The sequence below is a fragment of the Clinocottus analis genome, unplaced genomic scaffold (assembly GCF_023055335.1).
Source record: "Clinocottus analis isolate CAN_PGR_092001 unplaced genomic scaffold, fCliAna1.0.p SCAF_35, whole genome shotgun sequence".
In the NCBI taxonomy this organism is placed as follows: Eukaryota; Metazoa; Chordata; class Actinopteri; order Perciformes; family Cottidae; genus Clinocottus; species Clinocottus analis.
This window is the reverse complement of record NW_027176098.1, coordinates 924,591-936,622: the sequence shown is the minus strand read 5'-3', so window position 1 is coordinate 936,622 and position 12,032 is coordinate 924,591.

Here is a 12,032-nt window from a genome sequence, read left to right as displayed (position 1 = left end):
CTGTCTGCGCTGGCAGGAAGTCAGTGCTGTTGAAACGCTGCCAGTCAACAGATTTTCTCTAATTGGATGCAGCAACTATGACCAGCGAACAATGCGGCCGTCTGGTTGAACCTGCGCAACCAGCGCCCCTGTTTTCACACTCAGTCGAGCTTCGACTTGTGGAGTTTGCGGCCGGACCTCGAACACACGAACACACGATGACTCACAAATCATTTGCTTTGCTGGAAACATTGTTGGAATAATTATAAATATGAACGTTTTCCTGATCAGAGTTCTTTAACGTTGGTTTCTCCAATGCAACTATTGCCAACACAGGTGTTAGCTTTCTGTTAGCATCTCTTGTGCTAGCATCTCTTGTGTTAGCTTTCTGTTAGCATCTCTTGTGTTAGCTTTCTGTTAGCATCTCTTGTGCTAGCATCTCTTGTGTTAGCTTTCTGTTAGCATCTCTTGTGTTAGCTTTCTGTTAGCATCTCTTGTGTTAGCTTCCTGTTAGCATCTCTTGTGTTAGCTTTCTGTTAGCATCTCTTGTCTTAGCGGGTGGGTTTTGTCTTGAATCAGCTGTAAAATACAGTAAATCAATGATCTATCACCAGGTTGTTCCTCATCTCTTGTGTTAGCTTCCTGTTAGCATCTCTTGTGTTAGCTTGTTATGATTCCTTATCCATGAACATATTGGTGTGTTTTAATATTTTTGGCCCTTTTCTCTGTCAAGATAATCCTCCATTTCTATTAAAACATGTCAAATGAACCTCAAGGGAATCGTATGAATAAATAAATAAATAAATAAAAAGCTGTTGTGTTACCTGACTGTTATATTAAAGGGGTATAACAACACATCTCTTCAATAGATTTGTTTTATTCATTGTTTCATTTTAATATTAATACCTATAGTAACATCTGTGGTGTTACGGGTCAGTTTGGACTCATATATATTTACTTCAAGAAAAGGGATAAAAAGGTTTTTTTTTATCAATAAAACTTTAATACAAACACAAAATGAAAAGCAGAACAAGTCAGAACACAACATATAGATTTACAAGGTCAAACACACAACAAGCAATCAAACAGACGTCATGTTTATAACAAACAACACAAAGGTCATCAGCAATAAACACGTTCATGTGCTTCTTTTATGCATTTTAATCCTAAAACGGGTCGACAATAATCCACCATTCATTTCAAAGACAACTTCAATCAATATCTCTGCATTTTACTTTAAACCTCACAGAAATATTTCCCTCCGCTCCTTGTGAGCGAGTGCGTTATTGTTTTCCCGTCTCGGCGGTCTCTGGAGGCTCCGCCCGGCTCTCCAGGAGCTCTGTGATGCATGTGACCAGAGACCTCCATGTAGGTCAAGATGTTTTCCAGCCACCTCTTCTCACTTTATCCATCTGCTGGGACCGTCGGCGAGAGAGCCTCGGCTTGTCCGTCCAGCAGAAGCCTGCGCTGCCCTTTCTGCTGCCGAGACAACGACTCTGCTTAATTGTTTGGAAGGAGCTGTGAGAAAAGGCCGTGCTCCTCCGGTGGGGTCAGCAGGAGGATGCCGGCTCTTGTCTCTTTCTTCTTCTTCTTTGTTGCTTCTGGTTGCAGCTCGTCTTCGTCAACTCAACTTTTCTACTCGCCGGCTGCATCTGTTGCAGGAACAGAAAGTCACGCGGTTTCTTTAATTTCCATGTTTAATGGCGTGGACGAGGAGGAAAGAGTCTCTTCTCCAGCAACACGGCGTCCAGCTGCTGGGGTCGGCTGGTCTGACCCCTGCATCCAAGAGGCCTCAAACAAACAAACAAACAAACAAACAAAACATCACAGGTGACTATTTGTGAGATAAATGAGAATTCATTTCAGTGTTGATGTATTAAATCAATAATAAGTATGTTTGTCTGTGACGAAGAGGAGCAGCATCTTCTGCTGCTTCTTTCAGCCCCTTCATCACCTGGGAGGTCAATAAGGACGAGGTCAGACACCACCAGCGGTGTATTTATTGTAAACAATGCAGAGAGCGAGTAAACAACAACAAGACGAGGAGCCAAAGAACTGAAGTTGCAGATCAGCCAGCTGGCAACACGGGCAACATTTACAGAAATGTTGATTAATGTGCGTTGCTGCTTATAGGCAACGCACGTTTATTTATTCATGTATTCATGAATAAATAAATGAAATGAAAGGAAGAAAAACAAAGAGAGGGAGAACGAGACCTGAACCTCCATCGTTCCCTTCGTCATCAGCAGCCACGTTTTTTAATTCAACGTCTGCAGGCGCTTCCTGTTTGAAGGTTTCTCCTTCCTGTTTGAAGGTTTCTCCTTCCTGTTTGAAGGTTTCCCCTTCCTGTTTGAAGGATTCTCCTTCCTGTTTGAAGGATTCTCCTTCCTGTTTGACGGATTCTCCTTCCTGTTTGAAGGTTTCTCCTTCCTGTTTGAAGGTTTCTCCTTCCTGTTTGAAGGATTCTCCTTCCTGTTTGAAGGTTTCTCCTTCCTGTTTAAAGGATTCTCCTTCCTGTTTGAAGGATTCTCCTTCCTGTTTGAAGGTTTCTCCTTCCTGTTTGACGGATTCTCCTTCCTGTTTGAAGGATTCTCCTTCCTGTTTGAAGGTTTCTCCTTCCTGTTTGAAGGATTCTCCTTCCTGTTTGAAGGTTTCTCCTTCCTGTTTGAAGGATTCTCCTTCCTGTTTAAAGGATTCTCCTTCCTGTTTGAAGGATTCTCCTTCCTGTTTGAAGGTTTCTCCTTCCTGTTTGACGGATTCTCCTTCCTGTTTGAAGGATTCTCCTTCCTGTTTGAAGGTTTCTCCTTCCTGTTTGAAGGATTCTCCTTCCTGTTTGAAGGTTTCTCCTTCCTGTTTGAAGGATTCTCCTTCCTGTTTAAAGGATTCTCCTTCCTGTTTGAAGGTTTCTCCTTCCTGTTTGAAGGATTCTCCTTCCTGTTTGAAGGTTTCTCCTTCCTGTTTGAAGGATTCTCCTTCCTGTTTGAAGGTTTCTCCTTCCTGTTTGAATGTTTCTCCTTCCTGTTTGACAGATTCTCCTTCCTGTTTGAATGTTTCTCCTTCCCGGAGCACGAGGGGTTAAAACATCTTAAATAAACGCTTTGTCGCCGGCAAAAGCAAAGATGACAAAAGACATTTTTTAAATATGTAAAAATATAAAATGTAGAGTTAAAAACATATTTACTTCAAATTAAATAGATGGATAAATACTTTATTATCCCCGAGGGGAAATTTGTTTGTCACAGTCGCGAGCAAATTACATATGAGAAACAACAGAAAAAATAGAGAAAAGAAAATATCAGAAACAAAGGAAATATCACCAAATATCACAAAAAATATTACAAAATATCACATACAATTATCACAGAATATCACACAAAAATCTCGGAAAATCAAAAAATATCACAAAAAACACAAGAAATATCACAAAATATCAAAATTAGAAAAGTATTCATAATCTGTAAAGCAGATTGTTTTCAGAAATGATCATAAAATTGAGTGATAAAAAATATACACAATCACAGACTGAGTAAGTAAGATTAAACTGTATAATAAATGAATAGCTAGTCACCTGCTGATGAACGCTGGATTTTATCACGTTTCCTGAACCTCTGATGAACATGTTAATACCCAGCATGCCCACACCGGACAATGCCACAAAATACGTAATTTTTCCATTTTTGAACCGAACGACAGAGTTCTTTTGACTGAAACTTCTTCCTAACAGACCAAGACTTTGTTTCATTGTGATTTATGTTGCAGATTCTGATTCTTTAGGTCATAATCTTTCCAAAAAGGTGTCTTATTAGCATGTGGGTTGTTGGTAAGACCCAGAACCAAACAGGATGAACAACTCTGTGAACGCTCCACGAGCCCGACGATCAGTCATTTATGAACCGAACCTCTTCCTGACACGCTGTGTTTTATTGTCACATTTGTTCTTGCTAAAATCTGTTTTTTCCTCAACAAAATTTAGAAGATAATCATATGTAATAACACAGGTATTGCAACTCGTTTGGGGTTCAGACGACTGCTTGAACACGGGGAACACAAGGCGACTCCGCGGGGGTGGAGCCAGCGCTTCAGGCTCCTGATGACATCACTGAGTACACTGAATACTCACTGTACACATTGCTCTAAATGGTTGAACCAGGTCAGCGAGGCGTTCAGGTACATCGACTTGTTCGCTTTGACAACGAGCCCAGAAGACGGATGAGTTTCCTGAGCAGGGCAGGATTTAGTGTCCGGGGTTATGGTGCGGATCTAATTGACTGTTGTAAAGAAACACAGAGTCTGTTAGCAGAGCGGCGAGCGCTGCGGGCGACGCCCGGCGTCCCATAACTTACTGCTGCTCAATATATAATGCAATATTCTGCTCGCTGCCGTTTGTCACGGGGAGCGAGACACAGATTGTGGCTCAGGGCGCTGCATCTGTCCTGGAGGATGCTGGGAAACTAAAAGCTCCTCCAGCTGAGCCGGCCAATCACACGCTGAACCCTGGATCACCCTGCGGAGCACTCTGACACACACACACACTCTCTCTGACACTCACACAGACACACACACTCTGCCACACACACTATCTTACGGTCTCACATACACACAGAAAGACATACACACTCCACAGACACACAGACACACAAACACAAACTGACACAAACACTCTATCGCCGCCTTTCCTTTTTTACACACAAACACACACAGATACAAACAGACACACACCACATACAGAGACAGATACACACACACTAAGAGACACACACTCACACACACACACACACACACATCCCCGCTAGGTCATCCTTCCATACAGGAGTTAACCATTTCCTTTTCCCTGCAGCACCGCGCCCCACAAACCCTCCTGGTCTCCAGTGGCGCCTCCTCTCTACACCCCACACACCCCTCCTGGTCTCTAATGGCGCCTCCTCTCTACACCTGACAAACCCTACTGGTCTCTGGTGGCGCCTCCTCTCTGCACCCCTCCTGGTCTTTAGTGGCGCCTCCTCTCTATACCTCTCTATACCCCTCCTGGTCTTTAGTGGCGTCTCCTCTCTGCACCCCTCCTGGTCTCTAATGGCGCCTCCTCTCTGCACCCCTCCTGGTCTCTAATGGCGCCTCCTCTCTGCACCCCTCCTGGTCTCTAATGGCGTCTCCTCTCTGCAACCCTCCTGGTCTCTAATGGCGCCTCCTCTCTGCACCCCTCCTGGTCTCTAATGGCGCCTCCTCTCTGCATCCCCCTGGTCTCTAGTGGCGCCTCCTCTCTCCACCCGCTGGGAGTCTAACTGCACCATATTGTCCCGCTGGGTGGCGCCTCGTTGCTTTGACGGATCCTCTCCGGCACATTTATCACTCACGTTGCTGCTCAGCGGAGGGAAGGACCTCTAGAAACCTCCTGGAGGCGCAGAGGCGAAGGAGAGGAAGACCAAGTTTGTGCACCACGTCACCGCCACGCCTCCTCTCCAACAATTTATGCACACGTGCCGCAAATTAAAATAGACGTAGGAGGAGGGGGAGGGAGGGGGGAGGAGGGAGCGGGGGGGGGGGGGGTTGTCAGCCTTCAAACGGTTGACATAAGTTACAAGCAAAATTTTAATTAGCCGGGAGGAACCGGGGTGATAATTCAGAGGGAGGCCCCTCAGCGTCCTGTCAGGGGGCTCGTCCACATTGTGCTCGCTCCTTTCAGCCGGGCATCTGGAGGCCCGGGGGGGGGGGGGGGGGTACCAGGTCCACTGAGGATGAAACTACTTGTGACACACAATGCAATGCAGAGGGCCTCCTCCTCCGCGGTGACACCCTCCACTAAAGTGATATTCACACTGCGCAGTGTGGGTTGTTCTTCTGAGGTAAAAAGGTTCTTTTGTGACGGTTTGACCTTTTGGAAACTTTTCCTGTCATCAGACAAAAAAACTTTTCTTTACGTTTCCTTCATTTTCTAAAGAAACACATCGTTGTTTAACTTTAAGTTGCTGCAATGCAGCAACCGTCCTGGTCCGCCCACGATTCTAAAAGCTCGTCACACAGCACACGGGGAAGCGGATGCACATTTCAATACCCAGCGTGCCCAAACCTATGCAGGCCATTTCAGACACAAAAAAGGAAGTCATAATTATGAGTTAAAAAGTCAAAATTATGAGATTAAAAAAAATCAAAATTATGAGATAGTTAGTGCAGATGTGCTGCTTAATTATGGCTTCTTTTTTTTGTGGCGGCAATGGGCTTCCATACACATCAGACAATGTTTTGGCATGAAATAAGACGGTTATTTCTGACTGAAGCTTCTTCCTAACAGGCCCATGCTTTATTTTACTGTGATTTTTGTTGCAGATTCTGGTTCTTTAGGTCCTACTTTTTCCAGAAAGGTGTGTTATTAGCATGTGGGTTGTTGTTAAGGCTCTGAATCAAACAGGTTGAACAACTCTGTGACGCTCCAGGAGGCATTTTTGGGGAATCTGGCTCATTTCATGCTGGATGTTCCAAGTCATGATCAAAATATGGTATAAAAGTGTTTTTTTTATATATTTTTTTTTTCCCAAGAACATTTTGAAAATATTAGAATTCATTTGAGATTCATACCGCTACTAGAACACGGGAAACACCGCATGTTTCTGGAATATCACCAGCACGTCTTCATTTCTAAGCCCCTGATCGTCACCTGGATCGACTCCGTCGCATCGCTGCAGACGTCTGCTTCCCTCAAGCCGTTAAATCAACACGCGTTTTCTTTTCCTTCCTTTCATACATTTGCACAACCGTAATAGTTTTCCCCTTTTCGGTCCGGGGCCGTCTGCTTGGATCAGCGTTCCCGTCACCTCGGGCGCCGTCTCGTATTTTGGTTGTTTTTTTTTCTTCACTTGCAAAGAAATACCTCGGTGGAAGATTGGAAACCTTCTGAGCTGAAGCCTGACGGGACACAGACCTCTGCGCTGCAGCGATCCGAACCGTGTCAAAGCTTTAAAAGAAAGTCAAAAGTATGACCTCCCAGCATGCTTTGCAGCACAGTCACAGTAAACCCAATACGACCTGCAAACCGGGGGTCCCTCCGAAAACGCACTCGCTCCCGACTGAATGAAACCTTTAGGAAATATTTCAACAAACATCTCAAGGAATCGGATGAAAGTTGAAATAATGAAACACAGCAGAAGACGTTGGAGATAATCTGACAGCCAATTAGAACGAGACAGATGACTGCAGCCTCCACCCTCCATCCCTCCACCCTCCACCCTCCATCCGTCCCTTATCTGTTGCATCTTCATCCGGTGTGTTTCGTGTCATTGGTCTCTCGGGGATCTCCACAGGTCTGCAGCTCGTCCTGCAAACAAAGCCCGCCTCTTGTCACGGCGCATTTCAGGAAGCCCCCGCGTCCCCGCTGCAGAAAGCAATCAGCATCATTAATATTTCACAGTCGGCCACGCCCCCCCGACTGTTATCCAATCTCAGCTCCTGTTCCACACTGCACTTTATGTCGCCATCATTTATTTACTGATGAAGTCGGTGGCAGGGTGCACACCCTGCTGGGAGGGGCTGGACGCGAGGGGGAGGGTGATAGTGGAGGGGGGGGCAGTTGCATTGGGGGGAGGAAAGAGATCTGCCCTCCGCCCATGTAGGGAGGGGGAGGAGTCTAAATACCATATTCAGCAATATGCAATATTATATATTCAGCTCATATCTACGTACTCTCATGTGACTTTAATTGTTGGACACGTCTCTGGGGTGAAAGGTTATCTATCAGTGTTTAAAATAAAATGTCACATTGTTCAATTCAATATTATAACAATGAAAAAGGGAACTTTGTAAGAGCGCTATCTCGTCCACAGTCACTGCTTTACTTCAATTACAGGTTGTACTCGACTGCACTTTGACAAACTTCTTTGCGAGTACTAAAGTCCTGTGTTTCGGGGAGTATATGTTGTCAGATTTATCTTATCTTTACACGGCTAACCGTTCAAATTCACATTCTCTCAGAATAAAATGTATTTCTCCGAAGGTTCTGCTGTCGGATCCTTTTTTCTTATCGACGACTCGGGGTGTTGATCTTCCTCCCAGACGGAGGTCGGCAGTGATCTGGCTGCGTCGTGACCTCTGACCTCTTTGTGCCCATATGGCGGCTCAGATTCGCCCCCCCAGGACCAGCAGTGAGCTTTGATTGTACATCCAGGTCCTCATGACCATCTGTACCAGGCTCCACACGGTACTGGTGATCGTGTGACATGTCAGATAAAGACACATTCTGCTGCACGCCCACGATGGTCCCAGTGTTCCCAGTTCCAGGTCAACAGTCTGCAGAAGGATTCCTCTGTCCTGATCATGTCTGGAGGAGTCAAATTGATGACTATGATTTGGTTATGTTCACCGTAAGCAATGATTGGATTATTTCTCATGCAGATTACCATCTAATGGACATGTCTATTTATTAAATACGCAAACACGCAAATTGTTATTGAATGAAGTTGTGATGAAATGTGACAGGATGCTGGTTTCTCCCGAGTCAAAGTCCTGTGTTTGTAGACGTTGTCTCTCCAGCTGAGTTATTGCGTAACATTAAGGGACACCATGTTGACAAGTGATTTGGAAGTTATTTGTATTGACGTACTAAGTCACGCCCCTAAGACGTTAATGTGTTCATATCTTCTAAACACGATGATATATCAAGAAAGTTGAACATATCATTTCATCACATTGAAGCAGTAACGATCCACAGAAAGTTTCCTGAGAATCGAAGAAATAAAAAGAAGAAATAAAGTGTTTTTTACTAAATTCAAAATGGCGGAAATTCTAAGTAGGCGGAGCTTAAAAAAAAGAAGGAGCTGCTGCTGTTTTGTGTCTTTATAGGAACTAATATGTGCTTTACAAGGACATGATTACCTTGTTAGATTCACAGCAGCTTCACGGTGACGTGGATGTGTTTGTCAGTGAAATCTGACTTTGTTGAAGGAAACTTATCACGAGTTTAGTGAAACGTACTTTAATTCTTTCAACATCGTTCTGGACCTTCTGTTCACGTCCTGGAGGCTTTTCCTCTTCCTCTGGCATTCAGGGAGGAAAGTAACCGAGGCTTTGAGCTTTGTAAAAACAATGTCCGGTTCATATTGTCAATAAAAGGATCGTCTGTGTCGCACAATGAGGGGGAAACAAATCCCATTGAAATTCCATTTGGGCCACTTCTGACTGCATAAGCATCGACGCTCATTACAGCCAATAAATAGCAGTGTCAGCGGTTCCATGTCATCAGAAGCCTTCATTTTCACGTGCCGTACAGCCGGCGCGGCGGCGGATAATGCGAGGGTGACCCTTGTTATCTGACGGCAGGAAGTGCCAAAAGGTCGCCTACTTTGTATGAACACAAAATTACCCATCCAAAAAAATGCATAACTGCCTCTGCTTATCTTAATTCCAAATAAATCGCATACTTTTGTTCAGCTTTTAAAACGATATTGCTCCATAAATGAAAGTTCAACAAAGTAAAATCGGCCTGCATTTCCATAAATTTCCCTAATGGAGTAATCCCTCTCCGACAAAGGACAGAATTTGCAGGATATTGTTGTGTTTCTGCCTTTCATCCCGAGCTCCCCTGATTTTCATATAAAAGTCTTTTTTTGGAGGCACTCAGTGACTTGGCAGACAATACAATGCTAGTCAAGAGCAACGCTGACTATGGATATTCATTTATGGCTTGATTTTTTTTAGAACAGCACTTGGAAAGCAATAAAATATTCATCAACAGAATACAAATAGCCCGACTGAGGAAGAAGCTGCTGGATCCTGCCACCGCTACAGCGATCTTCATGTTCGCTCTCCTTGTTTTTCACAAACTGCTAAACGTCCACGCGTCCGTCTAGCGGACAGTTAAGCGCTCTCAAGTCATTCAGACATTTTAAAATGCGTACGGGGATGAACGGCTTGGTGCCACGGAGTGTATGAGGTTTCCCTGTCAGGTTTATGAATAAGACATCGCATAGAAATCTAGCCATTAAGTCTTGAGCAACTCCAGGACCTTAACAACAGCCCAAATACTGATAACACACCTTTTTTGAAAGGTGAGGACCGATAGAATCTGGATATATGCAACAAAAATCCCTGCAAAACAAAGCGTTTTGTCAATATCTGGAAGGAGTTTTCCTGAACGTTGTTGTTCGGTTCAACAGTAGAAAAGTTGCTTGTTCTACGGGGAAACATTGTTGGATTGTTGGGTTGTTGGTGCTTCTGCTGGTGCTCTGTGACCTGATGCAGAAACCTCCTTCAGGGAAGCCTCTGCCTTCAAAATAGTCCGCTGGCAAAAAAAAAAAAAGCGGCCATTTTGAGACGTTCCAGGTAGAAACAGGAGGTTTACCAGGACCTCGCTCGCCACGTTCTTGTAAACTCGTTGTCAGCAATAGAAAAGTTGTGTGACGTTACTCAAAAGGCACGAGGGGAAAGGTCACCAAAATCCTTACAAATCATCCTCTGGGGACCATGAATACATTCATCAAACTTCAGCGCACGACTCCGATGTCTCGCTCCGGACCAAACTGTTGGACGCATGAAGGAACGGAGCTTCATCGCAAACTGCCACGATCAAAAGGTCGGTGGGTTTTGACTCCCTCCAGTGTCGACAAGGAATGGTTAATGAGCCGTGAAGGAGGACCCGGCTTGAGTCAAAGAGGGCGGGGCTAGCGCACGGCTCCCACAAGACTTCCACGACAAGCGAGCAAGTCTAGAAGTTATGCACCTTTTGTTGTCGGCTGCTCTCACTGCCACGCCCCCTTTTTTTGTCAATTGTCAACAAGCGCAGACCTTCACACCCACACGATTGACCTCCATGCTAATTGTCAGGCCCCGAGGGGGCGAAACCAGGATTGCTAAAGGGCGGGGCATCAGTGTGACCCGTAGAGCTGCTGCCTGCAGCGAGACGCGGCTAATTGATAACTCTGCATTGGATCCAGACCTCTTTTTTTCTTGTGTTTGACTCGTCGTAGGAACCCCAAAATAATTCCAATACTCGTGTTTATCGCATGTATTTGTTCATCTTCAGCAAAGTCTTGGGAAAAAACTAAAGTCATCAAGATCATAACAATAAACATCCAGCATGAGTATGAACAGGATGTATCAAGAAGGAGCCGAGAGCTTTTAAAACAATATTGTTCCGTTAGCATCTCTTGTGTTAGCTTTCTGTTAGCATCTCTTGTGTTAGCTTTCTGTTAGCATGTCCTGGGTTAGCTTTCTGTTCACATCTCTTGTGTTAGCTTTCTGTTAGCATCTCTTGTGTTAGCTTTCTGTTCACATCTCTTGTGTTAGCTTTCTGTTAGCATCTCTTGTGGTAGCTTTCTGTTAGCATCTCTTATGTTAGCTTTCTGTTAGCATCTCTTGTGTTAGCTTTCTATTAGCATCTCTTGTGTTAGCTTTCTGTTAACATCTCTTGTGTTAGCTTTCTGTTAACATCTCTTGTGTTAGCTTTCTGTTAGCATCTCCTGGGTTAGCTTTCTGTTCACATCTCTTGTGTTAGCTTTCTGTTAGCATTTCTTGTGTTAGCTTTCTGTTAGCATCTCTTGTGTTAGCTTTCTGTTAGCATCTCTTGTGTTAGCTTTCTGTTAGCATCTCTTGTGTTAGCTTTCTGTTAGCATCTCTTGTGTTAGCGGGTGGGTTTTGTCTTGAATCAGCTGTAAAATACAGTAAATCAATGATCTATCACCAGGTTGTTCCTCATCTCTTGGTGACCTTGTTAAGATTCCTTATCCATGAACATATTGTTGTGTTTTAATATTTTTGGTCACATCTCTTCAATACATTTCTTGTATTTATTGTTTCATGTTAATATTATTCTTCATAGTAACATCTGTGTTGTTACGGGTCAGTTTGGACTTAGTGAAATAATTTAGTGAAGCAAAATGTTTTTGTTTTGTTTAGTTTTTGTAGAGTTTAGTTTTTTAGAGAGTCAAAAAGCCATAAACTCATTCACGTGGTTCTTTTATGCGTTTAAAACCTAAAACGTGTCGGTTCCTCCAACACAAGAGGAACGTTAATCACAATAAAGGTTAATATAAAGGTCATACATGTATATAAAACCCTTTTTATTCCCACTA